At 39.4% G+C, this 20,035-nt stretch overlaps 1 protein-coding gene across 1 annotated transcript in view; it reads left to right on the top strand.

Annotated features, from left to right (window-relative positions):
• Positions 1–20,035, top strand: part of LOC121529285 (ras-related protein Rab-26) — a 137,812-nt gene that overhangs the window by 34,665 nt on the left and 83,112 nt on the right. The window lies entirely within an intron of this gene.

Here is a 20,035-nt window from a genome sequence, read left to right as displayed (position 1 = left end):
GCGGTTGTATTGGAAGACTGAGCCCTGGCCGTGTGGTCAATAGCATTGATAACAGCTTAGTGGCTAAATGGGGTGAAGATGTGCTAGAAAGTCAATTCCCTGATCTCACTCGTGCCCATGGAAGATGACATTTAATTTTTAGACTTGGCCATAGAGGCTGCAGAGACTTTTTGATGTTAAACTAGACATTACATTAAAAGTTACCGCCTCTCATGAAAAAGGAATGCATCCATCAATAGATTATTGATGGATGTCTCCGTCTCTTGTGCTAAATTATGAAGTGAGACACTGGTGCGGTTTCCATTCAATTCCATTCAGTCACACATTCAGCAGCACATTACGGGGCTGTCAATGACACAACCACACATGTTCACACACAATACACAAGCTCACACCCATAACAATGCTCAACAGATGTGGAAACTGTTAATGAATCAGGGGAGATCCAGGCAGGCAGCTCTCATTGTTAGCTGTCTCTTACATCACCGTAGGAACATAACGGCCATGAAACCTGGCACCGTCGCTGTGTGTTTGGATGCAGGCCATGTGTTCCAATCCAGGAAGTCCCGCTGTAAGACTCGGAAATTATTTGCCCCAGTGCAAAAAAGGATTAGAAATAAGCTGCAAGGAGACACATGCTGATAACTGAGTGCATTCTGTTACAGAGTGTGATTTATACAAGGAGCTGCAAGAGCCTGCGGCTAATTGTTCAGATGATAAAACAGCAATTTTGCATAAACTTAGATGTACTAAACTAAAATATAACGTTAAACACAAAATGTGTTAAATTTAGTTCTCAAAAACATGGGTACAACATCATTCTAAAGCTGAAACAGGTGAAATATGATCACATTTTAAAACCAAGCTGCAGCATTTAGCACAAATTGGATGAAATGGGAAGACCTCATTGAGAGACCATGTACAGAGAGCTGCTTTACTCTAAAAAGGAAGAGAAAATGCATGAATAATCTGCCTCACATCAGTGTATGATACAAACAAAATGATTTGAGATACTTTCAGGCTGATAACCCATGATTGGACTGCCTGTTGTGCTGAAAATAATCATGATCAGTGAGACACAGCATGCTGTTCAGAGTTGAAGTTCAGCATTACAACTACAGTTTAGGTAGGTATATTTCACACTATATGGACAAAAGTATTCGACCGACTGACCATTGCACCATCAGGGTCTGTACTGGCATTGTATTCAAACACATGTACTGTAATATGGTGTTGGGCCCTCTTTTGTAGCAATAACAGCCACCACTCTTCTTTGAAGGAAGATTTGGAGTGTGTCCATGTGAATTTGTGCCCATTCATTCTGTAGAGCGTTTCCTAGGTCAGGCACTGATGTTAGACAAGAAGGCCTGGCTCGCAATCTCATTCCAGTTCATCCCAAATATGCTTGATAGGTTTGAGGTCAGGGCACTGTATGGGACAGTCAAGTTCTTCCACACAGAATTCATCAAGCCATGTCTTTATACTGCATGCGTTGTGTACTGGGGCACAGTCATGTTGGAATAGAAATGGGCCTTCACCAAACTGTTGCCACAAAGTTGGAAGCATGACATTATCCAAAATGTCTTGGTATGCAGAGACATTAAGACTGCCCTTTAGTAGAAATCAGGTCTCTAGCCCAAACCCTGATAAACAGCCCAGCAACATCCATGGAACAATTTTTTTCAGGGACATCTGTGCTTATTTCAGTAAAGCGGGGCCAAGCAACATTTGACACAATGTCCCATCTTTTTGGAGAGTTTCTGCATTTATTACCATACTTTCCTACCTACAGATAGTAAGACTGTGATTGCATTTATGTTGTATTTCCACATGTATTAATTATCTTAAAAGGATCTTCTGCATAGTAGTGTACAAAAATGTTTAAGGCTTTGGACTAAAACAAAATTGCAAACATTTTGTTGTTATGTAAACATTTTTTTCTGCTGGCTTGTTTCAAATAATAATCAAATTAATTCATTATGAGAAAAAAAAAACTGAGCCATTATCCTTGAAACTAAAGATCCATGAGTCAGTCCATACTTAGCAATAGCACCCTAAAATACATAAAATGATGATAATCATGATTTGGATCACTTTCATGCCTGACTGAAGACTTATTCTGTGTCTGCCTGAATATCTTTGTGTTTCTTTATGCACACTGTAGGCTGCTTTTACATTACCCTGCAGCAGAATCACTGATGTTTGATCTTTGGAGCCGAGTCAATAATTACACACACTGCTTTTTGAAGTATTTGTTTAGAGGCTGAAAATCTTTGTCCTGAGGTCATCATCTTCAGACTGCATGTTTTTCAGAGTGACTCATGCAACAAGTGGATGTTAGTCATCATGTAATTACTGCTGTTTGTTTGGAGGCCAAATGCACTTTGCATACTTGTGTTTTAATGCATTTTTGTTGTTTGGAACACCCGGCAGTTGTTTTTTGTTTTTGATGAAAATGAAGATGAATGTGCAGCTTTTTCTGTTGACATTGCCTATCAGCTGGAAGCAAAATCAGACTGATTGCAGTGCTGTTGTTGTTGCTTTCACAAGGGCGCCGAGTCTCTTCAACTATTCAGTGACGAGTGCTCCTGAAGATGAGGACACAAATGAGGTGTGACTGAACACTGCAACAGTGCAAGTCAACCTTTAAATGCATTCGCTGTGTGGAATACAACAGAATTTCTCATCCCTTCCTCACCCTGCTGATGTTTTACTGTTTACACCTTGTTTTTACAGCACATGTCTCCCTAAAGGCCAATAATATCGTCTCCACTTTTTCAAGTCTTTAACCTAACCTCTTTAGAGGATTGAATAAGTTTAAACCTCTGAAAATCATGACGTAAGTGTATGTAAATATCTGTTTTGCACATTTAAGAGGACAAGTAATTAAAAGTGGAGGAAAATCAGACAGCAGGGAGAGAGGCAGCTCTGGCATGTGAGCGGACGATGGCGGACTCTTCATAAATATCAAGCTGCGTCTCCGTGATTACATCTTCTCTGGAAGCTTCCGCCCCTCTTTGAGCCAGCTCCTCTCTTATTGTGATTGTCACTAAAAGACTCCAATCTTTGTGCCCTTCTTGCATACATTTTTATTATGTTATTTTTAAATAGCAAGCAGAGGGATGGCTGACTGATTCTCCCGTATCCACCCTCCTGTCTGCCAGCCTGTCTGTCTTCCTGCTTTCACTGAGTGGGTGCAATTAAAGTGCCAAGCTTGATCATGCCATCAATGGTCAGAAATGTTTCTCCTGCATGAAAATAAATTGCATTTGGATGGAGTTAAACCAGAGCCAGACCGTAAAACAGTCACTCTTCACACGTGTTAGGGATGGGTATGAGTGTCTGGGTTCTCGAGCACTTGTCAACCAAACAACAAAACTATAGATGACTTGCTGGTTATGTCATCATGTGTGTTTTTCATGCAGTTTGAGCACAAAGCATTTTTTCTCTGGAGTGGAGATTGATGTGAGGTGATCAATCTTACATCCTTACTAGTCCTGGCTAAAGTTAGACAGCACTTTATCTTATTTTTTATACAAAACCAATGCAGGCCAGTGTTGGCACTCTACATCCTTAGTGCTGTTAGCATGGTGACAAAAAACAAATGATGCTGAAAGCATTTTGCACTATCGGTTGAGAATGGTTCATATTTTTTGGAACAGCACCATGCCTGTCATGCCACTTCTCCCTCACTGACCAATCAAAATCAAGACAGGGAAGAACTCATGACACCAGCTTTGCCAACAACAATGGTGGAGATATCGATTGGACTTGTCTATTTGAGGAGACCATTTCCAAGTTTAGAGCAGCTGCTGATGCCAAGACAGAATTTTTATTCATTGTGTTCATATTTTCTTGGTGCAATTTAAATAAATGACAATAATAAGCTCATGGAGCTTCTTAAAAATACCAGGCAAATGCTATCAAGGAAAGCTGAAGTTGAGCTTTGTAAGCTAGCAGCTATAAACACTGGTAAGAAATGCCCTAAAACTGAGGTTGTTTGCACTGCTTTGAGATGTCATTGGACATAAGCTCTAATGCCTAATGTAGGGCGCTCTAATGCTTCATGTTGTTAGGTGAGGAGCTGATTTATCTTATTAGGTGAAGAGTTAAGATTGGGAAGCTTTAAGCAGAACCATACCTGTGCTGTTTTGTGTATATAAAAATAATATTTTGGAAACATACTGAATATTGGAAAAAATGCAATATTGTTCATTCCTAAAAAATAATTAAAGGTACATTGTTTTTTCTTAGCCTCAGCTTTGGTTTTATCCACACATTAAACTGGATTATAGTAGCAACAGCTACTTTATGGCAGTTATGGTAACTGTCCAGGGACACATTTATCCAAAGACATACAAACCAGTCTGGTCAACATCAACTGAGCAGAAAAAGAGATGGCTGGAAATACTTTGACAGGAAGATGACTATAATGGCATCAGCCTAGTCCAGGGTTGGTGAGTGTTGACCCCAGTCAGGGTACTTGACACTGGCTCTGCCTCCCCCACTCTCTTGCTAGGCTCTCTCTGTCTCTCTCTCTCTCTGCAATATTGCTTGTGTAGCTTTTGCAGTTTCATGTAGCCTATGTGATAGGAATGGTAGTCTTGTTGTAGTTGGAGTCGTGATAGGGTAGGTATCGGGAGGAATGGGAAGGTAGAGTGTCAGCCTAGACCAGCAGGGGTGAGTTTTGATCCTAGTCAGGGCACCTCATGCTAGCTCTGCCTCCCCCACTGTCTTGCTAAGCCTGGGTCTGTTGAAGGTGTTATTTTGAGTCATGCTAGGGGGAGATAGAGCGTCAGCCTTGTCTGGTGGGCCTAACTGCAAGCCCCAGTCAGAGCACTTCACCCTAGCTCTGCCTCCCCCATCATCTTGCTAAGATTTCTCTCGCTATGCACTATTACTTGTGTAGCTTTTGTAGCTTCTTGTTGGTAATAGGAATAGTAGTCCTGTTGTAGTCTTGGCAGGATAGATAAAAGGGGGAGGTAGAGTGTCAGCCTAGTCCAGTGGGGGTGAGTGCTAGCCCCAGTCAGGGCACCTCACCCTAGCTCTGCCTCCCCCACCATCTTGCTAGGCTCTTTCTCTCTCTGCAGTATTGCTTGTAGCATCTGCAGCTTCATGTTGGTGATAGGAATAGTAGTCTTGTTATTGTTCAAGTTGTGGTAGTGTAGGTAGAATTGGGAGGGTAGTGTATCAGCCTTGTCCTTCAGGGGTCATCCTAGCTCTGCCTCCACCACCCTATTGGTAAGCCTGGGTCTGTTGAAGGTGTTATGAGGCATGCTATGGTAGGTAGAAGGGGGAGGTAGAGTGTCAGTGCACTTTGCCCTAGCTCTGCTTCTCCCACACTCTTGCTGAAGATGGCAATGCTGTTTTGCCATGTGGTAGGGTAGGTAAGAAAGAGAATGTGAGAGCTAGCATGGAGGGGTTGCCTCTGGGACGTTGCAGATCACTGTTCAGTCCTCTGGAGGTGTCGTGGGACAAATTGGAAGAAACGCTTAACAACCCTGGTGAAGAATTGGCTTCTTGTGGCATGCTTGACTTGAGGAGACAAATGGTAAGGATTTAACTGGGTTTAGGGACTTCTTTGCTGAGCGCTTATCCTTTCTGTAGAGTACAAGTATCTGGTGCTTGAAATGCATATCCTTGACGTAAGAGTTCAATGTTCATAAGCTGAAAGCACAAGGAGAAACCAGCTGAGACAGACAGACAGCAGGCAGCCTCACATTACATTTAAGCCCCAGATGTGCTGGGGCGTCAGATCTGCTCGGGTCCTCCATCTGCAAGTTGCATGATATGATTGGCTGTATGTTGGTGAATTTTAATGTTAACTGTTAGTACAGAGAACACAGTTTATTAAAGTCAAATTCATTGTTTATTTAAACATACAGTGCTTAACAAATTTATTACACCACCTGTCTCAGAGACCATCCAGCATCATGAAGTGTTTTAATGCGGATTCTTTCATTTTCAGTGAGCTCTCCATGTTTCACTATTTTGAACAGGAATGAGGAATTTCAAACTGAATTCAACTTTTTATACCCAAATTTGAGCCGGCTCACTGGGCTTCTCTGAGAAGTCAGAAACGAACCAAGCATCACATTCAACCACTAAAACTAATTTTTCTGTTCAGGAATGCAAGTAAATAACTATAATTTGACATATTAATCAAGAAATGATAATGTGCTTTACTATTTTTCGTTTTTTTTTTGTAAATCAGTAAATTTGAAAATTCATGGATAACATAGTAATAATAATAATAATAATAATAATAATAATATATTTTAGCATTAAGAATATCATTTCCATTAACGAGCTTCTACATATTGGTGTATTAACCATTGCAGAAACATAAAAATGATTGTGGTTTTACCAATTTTTACCAGTGCTGTTAATTTAGGCCAGCTGTGGCATAAACCTTACCTTTTAATTGGTGGTCTCATAAATTTGTTAAGCACTGTAGTTGGCAAACAGAGCTAATACTGATTAGAAAAAGAAAACTGAAATTAACAATACTTTTTTCTTAGGACAGCGGTGTTAGCCTGCTAGCCATCCTTCTCTGATTACCAAAAATAGTGAGATGACAGCATGAACCACACAAATACTCAATGCAAGGATAATGTTGGCTAAAAATGATATACATGCATTTTTAGGTATTTTTATCAAACATTCCAGTTGGGGTTTTGCAAACAATTTCCATAAAATTTCGAACATACAGCCAGTCACAGTGTGCCATTTCATCATAGCAAGGTAAAGCAAGTCATACCATGCAATGCCACTTGCATATCTGACACCTGGTACCTACAATATCTGCAGATGTCATTATGTTGATACAAGAGCAGAGAAGATGAGCTGCTAGAAACAAAAATGCAGACTAGAGATGTTCCCCATTTAACTTTGTGGAAGGAGAAGGTGGAAGGTGTCTCGACCTGTCCTGTGCTTTTGTGCAGTTGACAAGTTAACGGCGATGGCCAAATAAAATGTGGACCATCTCATTCATTCTGTGGAGCTCTTTGTTGAATTTTCTTTAAATGTATACAGCTAATTACCCTTGGTGATATTACCATCTTTGTCAAATCCAGGATACTGATTAGCCACAGAAAACCAAGAGGCCACTAGAATGTCCATGTGTAAATTTTCATTATGACTAGTGAATACATGAAGTGATGCAATATTCAAACACTGAAATGATGGTAACTTCTCATCCCTACCATGAGGAAGCAATAATTTAAATCCATTTTGTATTAAGTTGTTGTTGTTGTTGTGTGTCTCTGGTTGTTAAATCAGGGATAAGCTGTCCTGTTGTGTTGTCATACAAGCCACAGCCTGCATTAAATTAAAATTTGTCAAGCATTTAATTTCACTGGAATGGCTGTCACAGAGAGGGTGTGCACATGTGTGACTGTGTGTAATGGATGTGGGGGGGGGGGTTCACTTCTGCCCAGGGAGGTGTTTGTAATTAATGACAAGCCGCTTTGCCACCTGCTGCCCTAATGTCACAGGGATCTGGAGAGGCGAGCTCAGAGGAGCAGCGTGAATAATTAACCAGGGCATGAAAGAGGTGGAAGGTAAATCTCTGGAATATGACAACATCACTGGACCAGGAGCAGGACATGATAGAAATGATGAAGAAATATAGAGCAGAGAGATGGACATGGGCATACAGACACCTGTACAGGCAAACAGATGAGAAGAAATTAGATGGATGCTGCAAAATCTGTGTTAATAGACTAGTAATAGGAAACTGATCTATCTGATCTGTGCTGGTTTATCTTGACTGGTCGTGCAGACGCCCATATACAGAGGCTATAATCCTTACTTTAAAGCAAAAAAAGCTGATCTGATCAGCTGATCTAGTGAAGCAGACGGCGTGTGCAATTTTTGATCATAGAGCTCTTATTTCTGAACTCTTCCTCAGGTAAAACATTTTTATTATGGTCCTTAAAATGAGTTGAAACTTGTTTGTATTTATTTATTTATTTATTTATTTTTGCAGCCTGACAAAATTGCATGTTTTGTTTACTTAACCAGTTGTCATTTATGAAAATAAAGTAACAGATAAATGTTATTTGGAACTAGGGAAGTTGGGGAAAAAATTTTTATGATAAAAGCATCTTTTTAAGTACAATTTATTTCAGCGATACACTTAGAAAATACTCAGACACCCATCACTTTTCTCCATTCTGCTGTGTTGCAACCTGAAGCTACTGTGGAATTAATATATTTTTAGTCTCACTAGGCTGCACTCAGTACCCCATAATGACAAAGTGAAAACAGAATTTGACATTTTTGCAAATTAATTAAAAAGTGACAAAAAATGCAAATGCACATTGACATAAGTATTCAGACCCTTTGCAAAAACACTGTAATTTTAGCTCAGGTTCCTCCCATTTCTCTGGATCTTTGCTGAGATGTTTCTACATCTTGACTGATGTCCACCTGTGGTAAATTGAACTGAATGGACATGACTGGGAAAGGCACACACCAGAAGGCCTCACAGCTGACGATGCATATCAGAACAAAAACAAAGCCATGAGGTCAAAGGAACTGCCTGCAGAGACAGGGTTGACAGGGACAGATCAGGGGAAGGCTACAAAAAGTCCTGTTGCACTGAAGATTTCAAGAGCACAGTGGCCTCCATAATTCTCAAATGGAAGACATTTAGCACCACCAGTAGTCTTTCAAGAGCTGAGCTCCCATGCAAGTGAAAGCCTGTGAAGAATTTGCAAAAAGCACCATGTGAAGCCAAGAGGGCTTTCACATTATGGGATTCTGAGTGTAGATTGAGAATTTTTTTTTCAACTGAAGCATCAGGCTAACCTTGCAAAGCAGATGGTTCCCCCCTTTTCTGTGTTTCTCACTGGTGAATCCATCTTGCAAAGCTCCCGTCTGAACCATTAGAAAGTGACAGGACCAATCAGCAACGAGGGGCAGTACTTTCAGGTGCGGCGGAGTCGTGACGTAAGCAAGCAGCGACAAGAGGCCTGTGCAATTATGGTGGAAAACATTAGCTGGATGCTGCTAAAGCACCAGTTTTATCAGAACTTGATGACATTTCTTTGTTTAAAAAAGAACAAAGAAAAGCAGTGAGTTGTTTACTTTTAAAAAACGACAAAAGTTGTGTACTGACATGTCTACAGTCCCCATGGTTTGCGTTATGCAGGTCTATATGGAGTTTACTCCTTCGGTAGGGGCGCAGCTTGGTGGCAGCTATGTCACGTGTTTTGTTGCTCTGATTGGCCTGTAAAGATGTGACGGACAGAACGTTCATCCAATCACCCGTGCCAGGCTAGCATCAGGCTTCAACGTGACAAAACTGGAAAAAAGGTGAAGGGAATCTGAATACTTTATGAATCTACTGTATAACAACTTTAACTTAAAAAATATGTCTGCTATATTTCTCTTTTAATATTCCCTGGGATAATGTTTGATTGTACTACTGGCAAAAGGTTGTGATCTGACTAATAAGAAATAGTAACACTAAATTTTGACAAGAAAGCAAAAAGGTCAATATCTAACACTTTGCATAAACCCCAAAATGATTTCTTCAGAACATTATTGTCCCTAACAAGGCCAAAAATACTCTGCAAAATTTCCACAGGTGAGAAACTGTCAGCATGCAATTCTACAACAAAAAACAATTGAAACTGCTCGTGCTGATTTAAACACTTTCCCAAATGCATAAAAAATGAATCAAGAGTAAACAGACAGTAAATAAACAATGCACAGCCAAAAACTCACAAAATGAAGCCATTTGCAGATTGCGACTCTGCAGCAGCATTGTGACAATGTTTTGCCATCATTATGCTTTTGTGCTTGCACATTGCAGCTGCAGCTGCATGATATAGCTGTCCCAGTGGGTGGATTCATATTTGAAAGCCAAAGATGCTCAGCATAGTCACAGGAGCTCCACACCCTCAGACTTTAATGCCACTATTTCACCTGGCTGGCTCAGATTTTGCACAGACTCCCCTAGGGCTGGGCGATTATGGCAAAAATCAATTGGCTGAGATGTTTTGAATTTTAAAGTTTAATGCATCAATCTTGTGCACTGAGATAGAAATTATGAGGCTAAAAAACAACACTGTTCTCTTTAAACAATTGTGTGCCCTAGTGATTAAACCAGAGTAGTAATGAGTTTTACTGGTCTGACCTCTGATAGAGATCTAAGATCATACAGATTTTCTTTCCTCAAACAAAGGAAACAACTCTCACTAACATCCCAAAAGATTAAACCCCCCCACCTACAGTGATATCACATGAAAACACAAGCTTATGAGACACATTTCGTTTTTTGGACCAGGCTGTAAACCAGTTTATTTCTAGTGTAAAAACGACTTTTTAACATGTGCTGTGTACGGGACTTCTGATGTTCTGATGCAGACAGCCTCAAGTGGACACTCGCCATATTGCAATTTTTTTGCATTTCTGCAGTGGCTTCATTTTTCAGGACCAGAGGGTGCCGCTTGGTATTTACAAATGATGATTTATGTGAATACACCCCCACCCCTGCTGGTCATAAACCACGTTACTGTAATTTGCTCTGGTCTTATCTGACAGCGTGCAGCTGCCTGAATGATCGTTATATTACTGTGAGATATTGCACCATTACAGTCATTATGGTGTTACTGACTCGGCTAAAGTTTTTAGCTAGCTAATGTCTAGCTAGGTTATCCTAACTTTAGCTCGCTATCATAAACAGGTAATCGTGACCGACACAACGAGGAACGTCACGACTCATGAACAAGGGATTTAGAGTGAAACAGGAGACTCATGGGGTCACTGTTTTTTACACAAACTAGTTATAAACTCAACACTGAGGCAAATGGTTCTCTTTAACAAATTTTATGCTCAGCCAAGTTTCTCAGGGGTCCAGTCTGTCGGTAAGGAGGTAGATATAGAGCGTGTGACATGAAAGGATAGTAGAACACATGAATCACGTCTAAGTAAAAGCAAGTCATATTCCATGCACTTTATTAGTGAAAATGCAAGTGTTAACATTGGCATCTATCGGCCAGATTTTGGCTGAATATTATTTTAACAGGCTATAATCGGCTAATTAAATCAGCTGGCCGATTAATCAGTCGGGCTCTATTGTGAACCACTATATGATAACAAAGCCTAGACTGATATGAGTAGCTTTGTGTTTTGTTCAGTTAATTTTATGCTGGCATTCAGTACATGTTATTGATGATTTGGAGTTTTCTTTGTTTTTTTTTATTTAATGGGGCAGAAGAAGTGATCTGTTGGACATACTTGATCTGTTTTCATGTGAAATTATTGGCATAGAGATCGTCTTACACCAAAAGAAGTCTTGAAAAGCAACAACACTACTATCAGCATCAACTAAATAGTCATTTTAAATAGTGGTATTGGTTAGAATTTTCTCACCTGGTGCATCTTTAATATAGATTTCTCTAAGCTTTGGCTGTTTTTACTGGTAATGCTGCGTTCTCCTTCTCCTGCAGTTGGGGCTTTAGTGCCTACATTTATCAGAGTGCTTTGGGCTCTACAAGCACCCTAAGTCAGCACTGCTCTGCTGCACCAACTGCAGACCTTTTTTCTGTCAGGATACTTCAATTATTTACATTATTTTCACCCCAAACTCTTTGTTTATAACACGAAATGTGCACAATGTGTTTTTAAAAAGTAGCCATATGGTGTTTTCTTGCTCAGTGTTACTCTTGTGCACTTACTTGAGACAACAAAACATTTACTAGCAGCTCTACCAGCACTCAAACTCCACAGTATACCTCTAAGTAAACATCGACAGTCTGTATGGGTCATCACAACCTGAACTCAATCAATCCTCGGCTGTTAATGCCAAAACATTAGTCTACCAGGAGAATGATTCCTCGCTGTCTTGCCAGCGCTAACATCAGCTGTGAAGTAGACAAACCTCTCACGTCAGACAAGGCCTTGATGAAGATAGATCAGATTGTTTTTTCTGCACAATTATCCTGCTTAATTGCACTTTCTTAGCTTGAGGAATCAATGTCACCAGTCAAAGGTCTGAGCATTTGTAGCTATTTGAAGAGACATCTGAGGACAACGTTTGATTTAGATGGAAGGAAACATGCTTTTGGCTGGAGTGATAGCGTATCAGAAGTGAGTTTTCTTTTTATTTATTGGCATGGTGTGATTTTTATTTATTTAGTTTTGTGGAAACAGTGCCTGGATTTCAGGCAATGTGTCTGAGCATTTTAAAAAACTGTTATAAATCTCAGCAACATATGCGTTGGCAGATATTCTTTGGAGAAGTCTGATCACGCTGCAAAAACTAAAAATAAAAGTGCTTCTCTGAGAAAATGAAAATCAGAGCAGTGAAGAGACATTTTCCCTTCAAGCATGCTTGTAGTAACTGTTTGTATGCACTGTGAGTGTTTACTTAACAGGGTGAAATGTGCTGTATACTGCACATGTGTTCATATATGCACGTCGCCATGGAAGAAGTGAATTAGACGGACAGACGTGAAATGTTTGGATTTCTAGCTAACAGCTTGGCCCGCAGTCTGTTCTGTCCTGTGAGTCAGCCCTCACACATGCTCACAGCGACCACAGTAAACCGTATTCTGTAGTGCCGCCATTGGATTAGTGTCATGCCAGTGTGTGAAATAAGCTTCAGAGAGGTCAAGGCTCCCCTCGCAGCATTCAGCTGAATAATGGATCTTTGATACAGCGTCACAAAATGCTGTGTGAGTGCTTTTGTGTGTGTTTACCGCCCAAGGGCAGGTTTGGATCACGGCGAGTGTCTGTACGAGCGTGTTGCTTCAGATAAACGACCAAATAGAAACACACAGCCTGCTTTTACTGAGATGCAGCTCTAATCTGAGACAAAACCAAATACAGAAACCTTCAATACTTTGATGCTTTTTGATACTTCCTGATATTTTAATTTTAATTTCAGGATTAAAATGTGCCAAAGCTGCAAAGAATTGCATCATTTGCAAAGGAAAGGAATGGATTGATAATAAACTCCATGCAAACTACATGGTGTCATAACTGCAAAAAACAACGTCAGTTGCCAACATTTCCCTGAAATTTGTGTAGGTGTTTGCCACAGTTTTCTGGAAATTAAGAAAAAAAAATATTGGCTGCCCTGATTTATATTTTTGTTGCCATGTTATCAAAACAAACATCAGTATCATTCAGATTTTTCTGTATCTCATCAAAGTTGAAAATTCTTGTGTCATTACATTTAGAGATTCGCTGATTGATCTGCAATATTTTAATTTCATTTTCATTTGAAATGATTGGTTGATCAGATTTAATGTGAGTCACCAATAACCTGTTTTAGGAGATTATGGTAAAAATCAAAATCACAATTAATTGAACTTTTTCGATCATGGTTAATGATTGATTATTACATTCCCAGCCTACTCTGATTGTTCTGAAAATATTAGTATAAAAAACGCTTTAAAACGCAGTGAAGGGAGCAAGCACAGATTAACAATTTATGGTGATTTATTGGAACAATTTAAATCAAAACACAAAGGTGCGCTGGTAGTCGAGTGGTTAAGGCGTGCACCATGTACACGGGCGTCCCAGGTTCGAATCCGGCCTATGGCACCATTTCCCCCATGTCTCTCCCTGCTCTCTTCCCTGTTCCCGAGTCTATCCACTGTCCTCCTCTATCTAATAAAGGCACGAAAAGGCCCAAAAAATAAATCAAAACACACATCTGCTGAAGTGAAAATCTTTTTGTAAAATGTCAAATTTTCGAAGGAAAGGTAGAAAATAAACAAGTTGTATTTCTTGCCAACAAAATACATTATTTTTACACAGTTGTGTAATAAATAGAAACTTTGCTGCTCACATTGCACAGTCAGCTCCATGTTTGAGTTTTAAATTTCACAATTTAACAACACACAAATTCTATAAACTGATACAAATAAAAAATTGAAAACACAACAGTCTAAAAAAAGAATAGAGCTCTGGTTCACTTTTACCCACCACTGGTCCTCTTTTCAGTGTGAAGTGTGTATATTTGTCCCTGGAGAATTCTGCTGCAGCGCGTTTCACCACGAGTGTCTTGGTCTGAAAGACATGAATGAAAAAGCCTGCATTTCTGCAGCAGTGCAGCTTTCATTGTTAAACGGCCCTAAGGCCCACTGCGCTTTCAATTAGTCTCTGTCTTCAACTTCAGCGGGTCACCCAAGTGAAAAAGTCAATAACAGGAAGGTTTCCCGACTATTACACCAACAGCAGTCAGAAGTGTTTTTAAAAAAGCACACTGCTTTGTCCACCAGAGCTGAACTGATGAGTAAGAAGCCTTCCTTCTCCCAGAAATGATTACAATTGAATTTTAATGGAATGAAAAGCAATGATGTAGTCATTCAGTGTTGAAAAACAACCAAATACAGGTAAAAAACAACACCAAAGTTAATTTATTGAATGCATTTTTGTGTTTTTAATCTTGGTTATTTGGGTTCTTCCAGCTAGACAACTATCTCCTGCAGGAATCACTGTTAGCACTTGTGCTCAGTCAGCAGGTTGAACTCATCAATGAATGAGTCCCAGAGTGTCTATAGTGTGCAGCATGTGGGTGTTTCATGGTGGAATTTGATTTATGGTGCTATAAATGTCACCAAGAGAATATCCAGAGCTTCTTAATTGTAAGTGAAAGACCATTCAGTTGTTTGAAAATGCTGACAGAGGAGAGGAGATACAGTTATTTATTATAAACCGTTAAAATAAAATCTCCTTTGCAAAAGAAATGAATAATCTCCTTCTCAGATAACGTGTGATGGTGAATGGTTTTTGTCCTACATTGTAAAGATTCCTCTTCATATGTCGTGTCTCCCCATTATAACAAAAACGAGGCTCTAAATCACAGGTTTAACCAGGACACTGGGGTGCTGCTCTGCCAGAGCGGCTCTTAAAACTGCTCATGATGTGAGCTCTTTGCGTTTTGTGGCGTGTTTTAAGATCCTTCATTCTCTTAGCAGAACAATCCTTCATTATCTTAAACATGACACCCATCGATTGCACTTTTTATAAGTCCTTTTTTATGTGTCTGTGTGTTTAAGTGTGACCTGTGCTGAGCCTCGTCAAAGGAGAGTTTCTGTCATTAATGAGACAAAGTTTAACTCTAATCTCTCTCTATTTGCAGATGTGATAATCCACTTACCAGCATCAGTGACAAATCAGCTCCAATCAGCAGATTTCTAACGATAAATTACTTGTAGAATTGCACTGATTGTTGAAATCAGGGCTGGCAGCGGGTAGTTTTACTTGATGCCAGCATTAAATTCATTTGACACAACGGATCGACATTTTTCATGCTAAAATAAATACAAGGCCAATACTAGTGCACCACTGCATCCCTGCTGATTTGTCTCTATAAACAGATATGTAGGTAACAGTGCAGCTAACAGTCAATTATTATTACATTTTCAGACTTGTCACACAAATCTGCATTTGAATTTACAGACTACCTGCAATGCATCACGTGATTGATCCAACCTACATTTTTAAAAAAGAAGCATTTTGTTGTTGTTTTTTTTCCTCAAAGATAGACCTGGCAAAGCTTGAATGTACTTTTCCAAAATATGCATCGTTATGTCATTTTTTCAGCAAATCTAGTCCCCATTGATTTTAACGTTGATCAGCAGGAAACTGTTTTCTTTTCTGGACTCATGCTACTGTGGTGAGTCCGGGTGAAGCTGATGTGTACTTTTGTATTCTACTGTTGAACTGAACTGAGTCAACAGATGAACAGGTGTGCAGGCAGGATGTAATAGCACAAGAAATAATAGTGTTTATCCTGCAAATAATACTGCTGCATTGGAAAGGAAGTCTTGCCTGGTGGTGGTTCAACCCTAACTGCTGGCTTCACCAGAATTACAGAGAAAATGACAGCAAACAAATACCATCTATCAGATGGTAACAGATGACATTGAAAACGTAATAATTATTACAGTAAAAGTGAGTAAACTTATCACGTATGTCTGCCAGGGGTGTGATGAGACACTTGGCTCACAAGACGAGCTGAGATGAGATTTAGGCTCACAAGAATGAGATGACATTTTACACTCTACATGGCTAAGAGGTGATTTAAACAGGGCACAGAGGATCAGCTGTTCTGTTTCTTTGCTAGGGCCAAACATGAGTTTGTCAGGAACAATTACATGGGCAATCCTCAGTTCAGTTGGACTACTAATGGGAGATGCTGCATTGTGCCTAAGCAGCCTTTTAGTCTTGAGACATTTTTTCTAACCTGAAATGCTAGATGGACTGTCTATATATACTACATGGATATATCTTACATTCATCTTAAAAAGCTTCCATAGAAAGCACTTGAGATGGTCAAACTTTTCAGAAAATTCTTGGAAGGTGATTGGAGGAACAATCTGTCTGTCACATCCATGACGGGTCAATCAGAGCAACAAGACAAACCTGACAGGCTACCACTGCCTTAGTTGTGAATGGCGGCACTCCTTGGTGAATAAAAGTCATGCCAAGGCCACTGGGGCGACGTGCAAAACATCTCTGTCAGGACAAGCTTTCGGTGTAACTCTTAGTACTTGTTTTTAAAAAAATGTGGTCCAGTTCTAATTAAACTGCCTTTTTTCTACAGCTGCATTCAAGCTAACAGCTACTGCAGTAGTAGCCATTGGATACGCTGGCAGACCTAACTTGCAACGATCACAAACCCATGCCAAAGCAGACCAAGAGAAGAGTGAAAACAATTTTCATCCATTAAAGTGATGCTCTCTGCCCTTATTTTGATTAAGAAATGTCCAGTTCTGACAAAACTGCTGCTGTGGCTACATCTGAGCTAATCACTTGACTAGCAGACATTGTGTACAACCACTTACAATACAACTAATCACCACCCACTATCAAAACTCATGCCAAAGAAGGTCAGCAGGAGTGTGAAAACATCTTAACATCATGGACAGCCTTTATTGTTGTCGGGACTTTTTATTTCATACAGAAATATGGTCCAATTCTGATAAAACTGCCACTATGTTGCAGCCACACCTGAGCTAATCTTTGCACTGGAAGCAGCCAATGCGATCAGCTAGTGTAACTAAACCCACCCATAGCTACCGCCTCCTTCTCCTTAAATGACACTGATTGGTCCGAACTGTGTTCGGTGTGGCACAGATGTTGTAGATTGTAGCTTTTCAAGATGGATTTGCCTGATGACAGAGATTGAGTCAGGCAAACCCATCTGCTTTGCAAGGTGAACTTTTTTTTATACCTCTGCAGAAAATCTTGTGGTAGTCCTCTCACTGCACAAGAGCTAAACACACCTTGATTGTCTGCTTTGGGCTTTTAGACATAAAAGGTCAAATGACAACAGCTCTGTGACCCAGTGTTAATTTTGGCAGCTATTTTTTATTTATGTCTTAGTTTTACTCTTTAGATAAAATGGATTTTAGTTTTAGTCACATTTAAGTCATTTCTATCCTTTTAGTTTTAGTTGACAAAAACTCAAAACATTTAGGTCTAGTATTACTCCATAAAAATTCTTCACATTGTAGTCCTTACTTTTAGTCCAAGCATTTATTCTCTTGCCTAAATCATGGTACAGTTTTCTATGCACAGTGTCAAACCTGGGGTCCCTGCTTTCTACAGCTGAGAGGCAGAATGGATACAGATGCATTGTTTTTTGACAGATTTACCCACAGTGGAGAAATATCAAGGATTTTGTATTTCTGACAAAAACTACGTTATTATTTTAGTCATCTTGATGAAAACTAAATTCAGTTTTTGCCAGTTTTAGTCATCACATATCTCTGTTTTTGTTAGTCTTAAAGGTGCAGTATGTAATATTTAGCCTAGTAGCATTTAGCTGAATAAACTTGGTAAAATAAAGCAAAACATTTCTAAGACGGTCCATCTAAATAAGTGTTTAATCATCTAAATTCAAAAATAGCTATTTTGAAAAAGAAAAAAAAAAAAAACAACTCAGAATAAACCTTTAATTAATACATAGGGAGGGTCCCCTCCATGGAGGCTGCCATCTTGGATTTTTACATGTTTCCATGGTAACATAGAGGAAAAAAGGAAAAAAGGCTACATAAAGTTATTGTATTGTATTGTATTGTATTGACATTACAGATACACATTAAATTCAACTGGTTGCCACAGTTTCCAGCAGAGAAATGCAATCTAGAACCCACTTCTAGATGTTGATATTCAGTTTTACACACTGCACCTTTAATCTAGTTTTTGTCATTGAACAAAAGGCTTTCGCCGAACATTTTCAGACATAGTTTTAGTCTATGAAATTAACAATGCTGTGACCTAATGTTGGGAACCACCTAAAGAGAACCAGTGCTTTAATGAATTTGAGGCAGAATTACACTGATTATCAATTATATTCATTTTTGAGGAATTTCTTTAAAATAGTGGATCTTTTGTGGCCTGATTAATAATGAAAAGACTGGCTGCTCATTGAAGTGATGTATGAATGCAATCAGGGAAGAAGTTAAGCCCCTAATTATGATATGTTTTTATTGTTTTAGTTACTATAAATTAGATACTTGACTGATCCCTTTAGTCGATACTTGAATTTTCTCACATCTAAGTAAATGCCACTGCAATTCTGAGGCATATGTTAAGTAGTAGGCTATTTCAAATGTGCTTTTGATCTTACTGAAGATTACAGACGTCGAGACTGTGGCTTCATTTATGCCAAAAAATACTCCCTGGACCCTTTGATTTAGACAGATGCATTTGAACAGAGTTTTAATCATGAGATGTGAAGGGAAAAGGGAACTTAACAAACATGGGAAGTGTTGTGAAGTAAATTTGGGTAAAAACAAAAAAAAAGCGTATTAACCGCAAATATATATCGAGGTAGCATTATTAATGGTTATTTTGATGTTAAACTGATTGGATTTTCATGTCTTTTGCAACAATTTAAGAGAGATGATTTTCTTTCATTTAATTCATTGGATTGTATAGAATTAATGTGCAATGGGTTGAGTATCAGGGTTAATGAAATAAATAATAATAATAGTATAATGGAAAGTTTGTTATGTAGCAGCCACAACAAGGAAAATATGCATTAGTCATCACCAGTCAGTCAAAACCTCTGGATTAAATAAGCACCTCTCTGCATGCAGGATGAGTGAAGAGGCCGAGTACATATGTGCTTGTGTGTGCATACGTCTGTGTCAGCATGACTTAGATAGCCTGACAGCTGGGAGTTGTGCTGACTGCAGAGCAGAGCGCTGCCCCTCACTCTCTCCCTGCCCTCACTTCTGCTGCTGGTTTCCCACATTGCTTTGATTTCTGACGTGTGTGTTGAGGCCAGGCAGCCAAGTGCATCAGAAAACTCTGAGCAAAGACGTGGAGGAGAAGCGTACAGCCTCTGTCATTAATCTCATCAGTCATATGAATTTGTCTCGTACACATGCTCTTTCCTGTCCTCTAAGCTCGTGCTCTTACCTCACGTCTCTACCATCAATGTTTTATTGGCTCACACTTCACGAGCCCCTCTGAAAGCTCCTCGTGCATTTGTAATTCGTGATCCGCATGAAGTACACTTAGACTTGCTTTACCTTCTCACATATGGTCCTCTGGGATAGGCAGTAAATGACAAACCTGGCATGTATGGTTGATAAAGAGAGCACCTTGTACTTGAAGCTTTGTTCTGTTTTGAGGCTTTGTGCAGGAGCTTAGGGATTGAAATTGACCTAAAAGTGGTTCAAGTTTCTCAGCAGTCCCTTTGAGCATTTTGTGTGAAGTCTAACGACTCAGAAGCTTGTTGAAGCTGGAAACTTTTGAAAGAAAAACGAGGAGACAGTGTTGCTTGAGGTGTGATTGACAGCCTGTAATCTGCAATACTTAAATCCTCCACAGTAGACTTAGTTATATAAGCTGCTCTGATACTTTTCATCCTGCTCTTAGGTTTCATTAAATCAGTGTTTTTTACTTTCTGCTGGGTTTGATTTAAAGACTTAACAAATCCAATATAATTAAAAGTGTAATGAAGCCTGACTAACCACCCAAAATCCCTCAAACAGCACGATGCTATCATAAGTTTTATTTTCTAGGTCACTAAATATTTATGAAGCCTCCG

The sequence above is a fragment of the Cheilinus undulatus genome, linkage group 21 (genome assembly GCF_018320785.1).
Source record: "Cheilinus undulatus linkage group 21, ASM1832078v1, whole genome shotgun sequence".
In the NCBI taxonomy this organism is placed as follows: Eukaryota; Metazoa; Chordata; class Actinopteri; order Labriformes; family Labridae; genus Cheilinus; species Cheilinus undulatus.
Note: the sequence above shows the minus strand (reverse complement) of the source record. Positions and strands in the feature narration are given on the sequence as shown.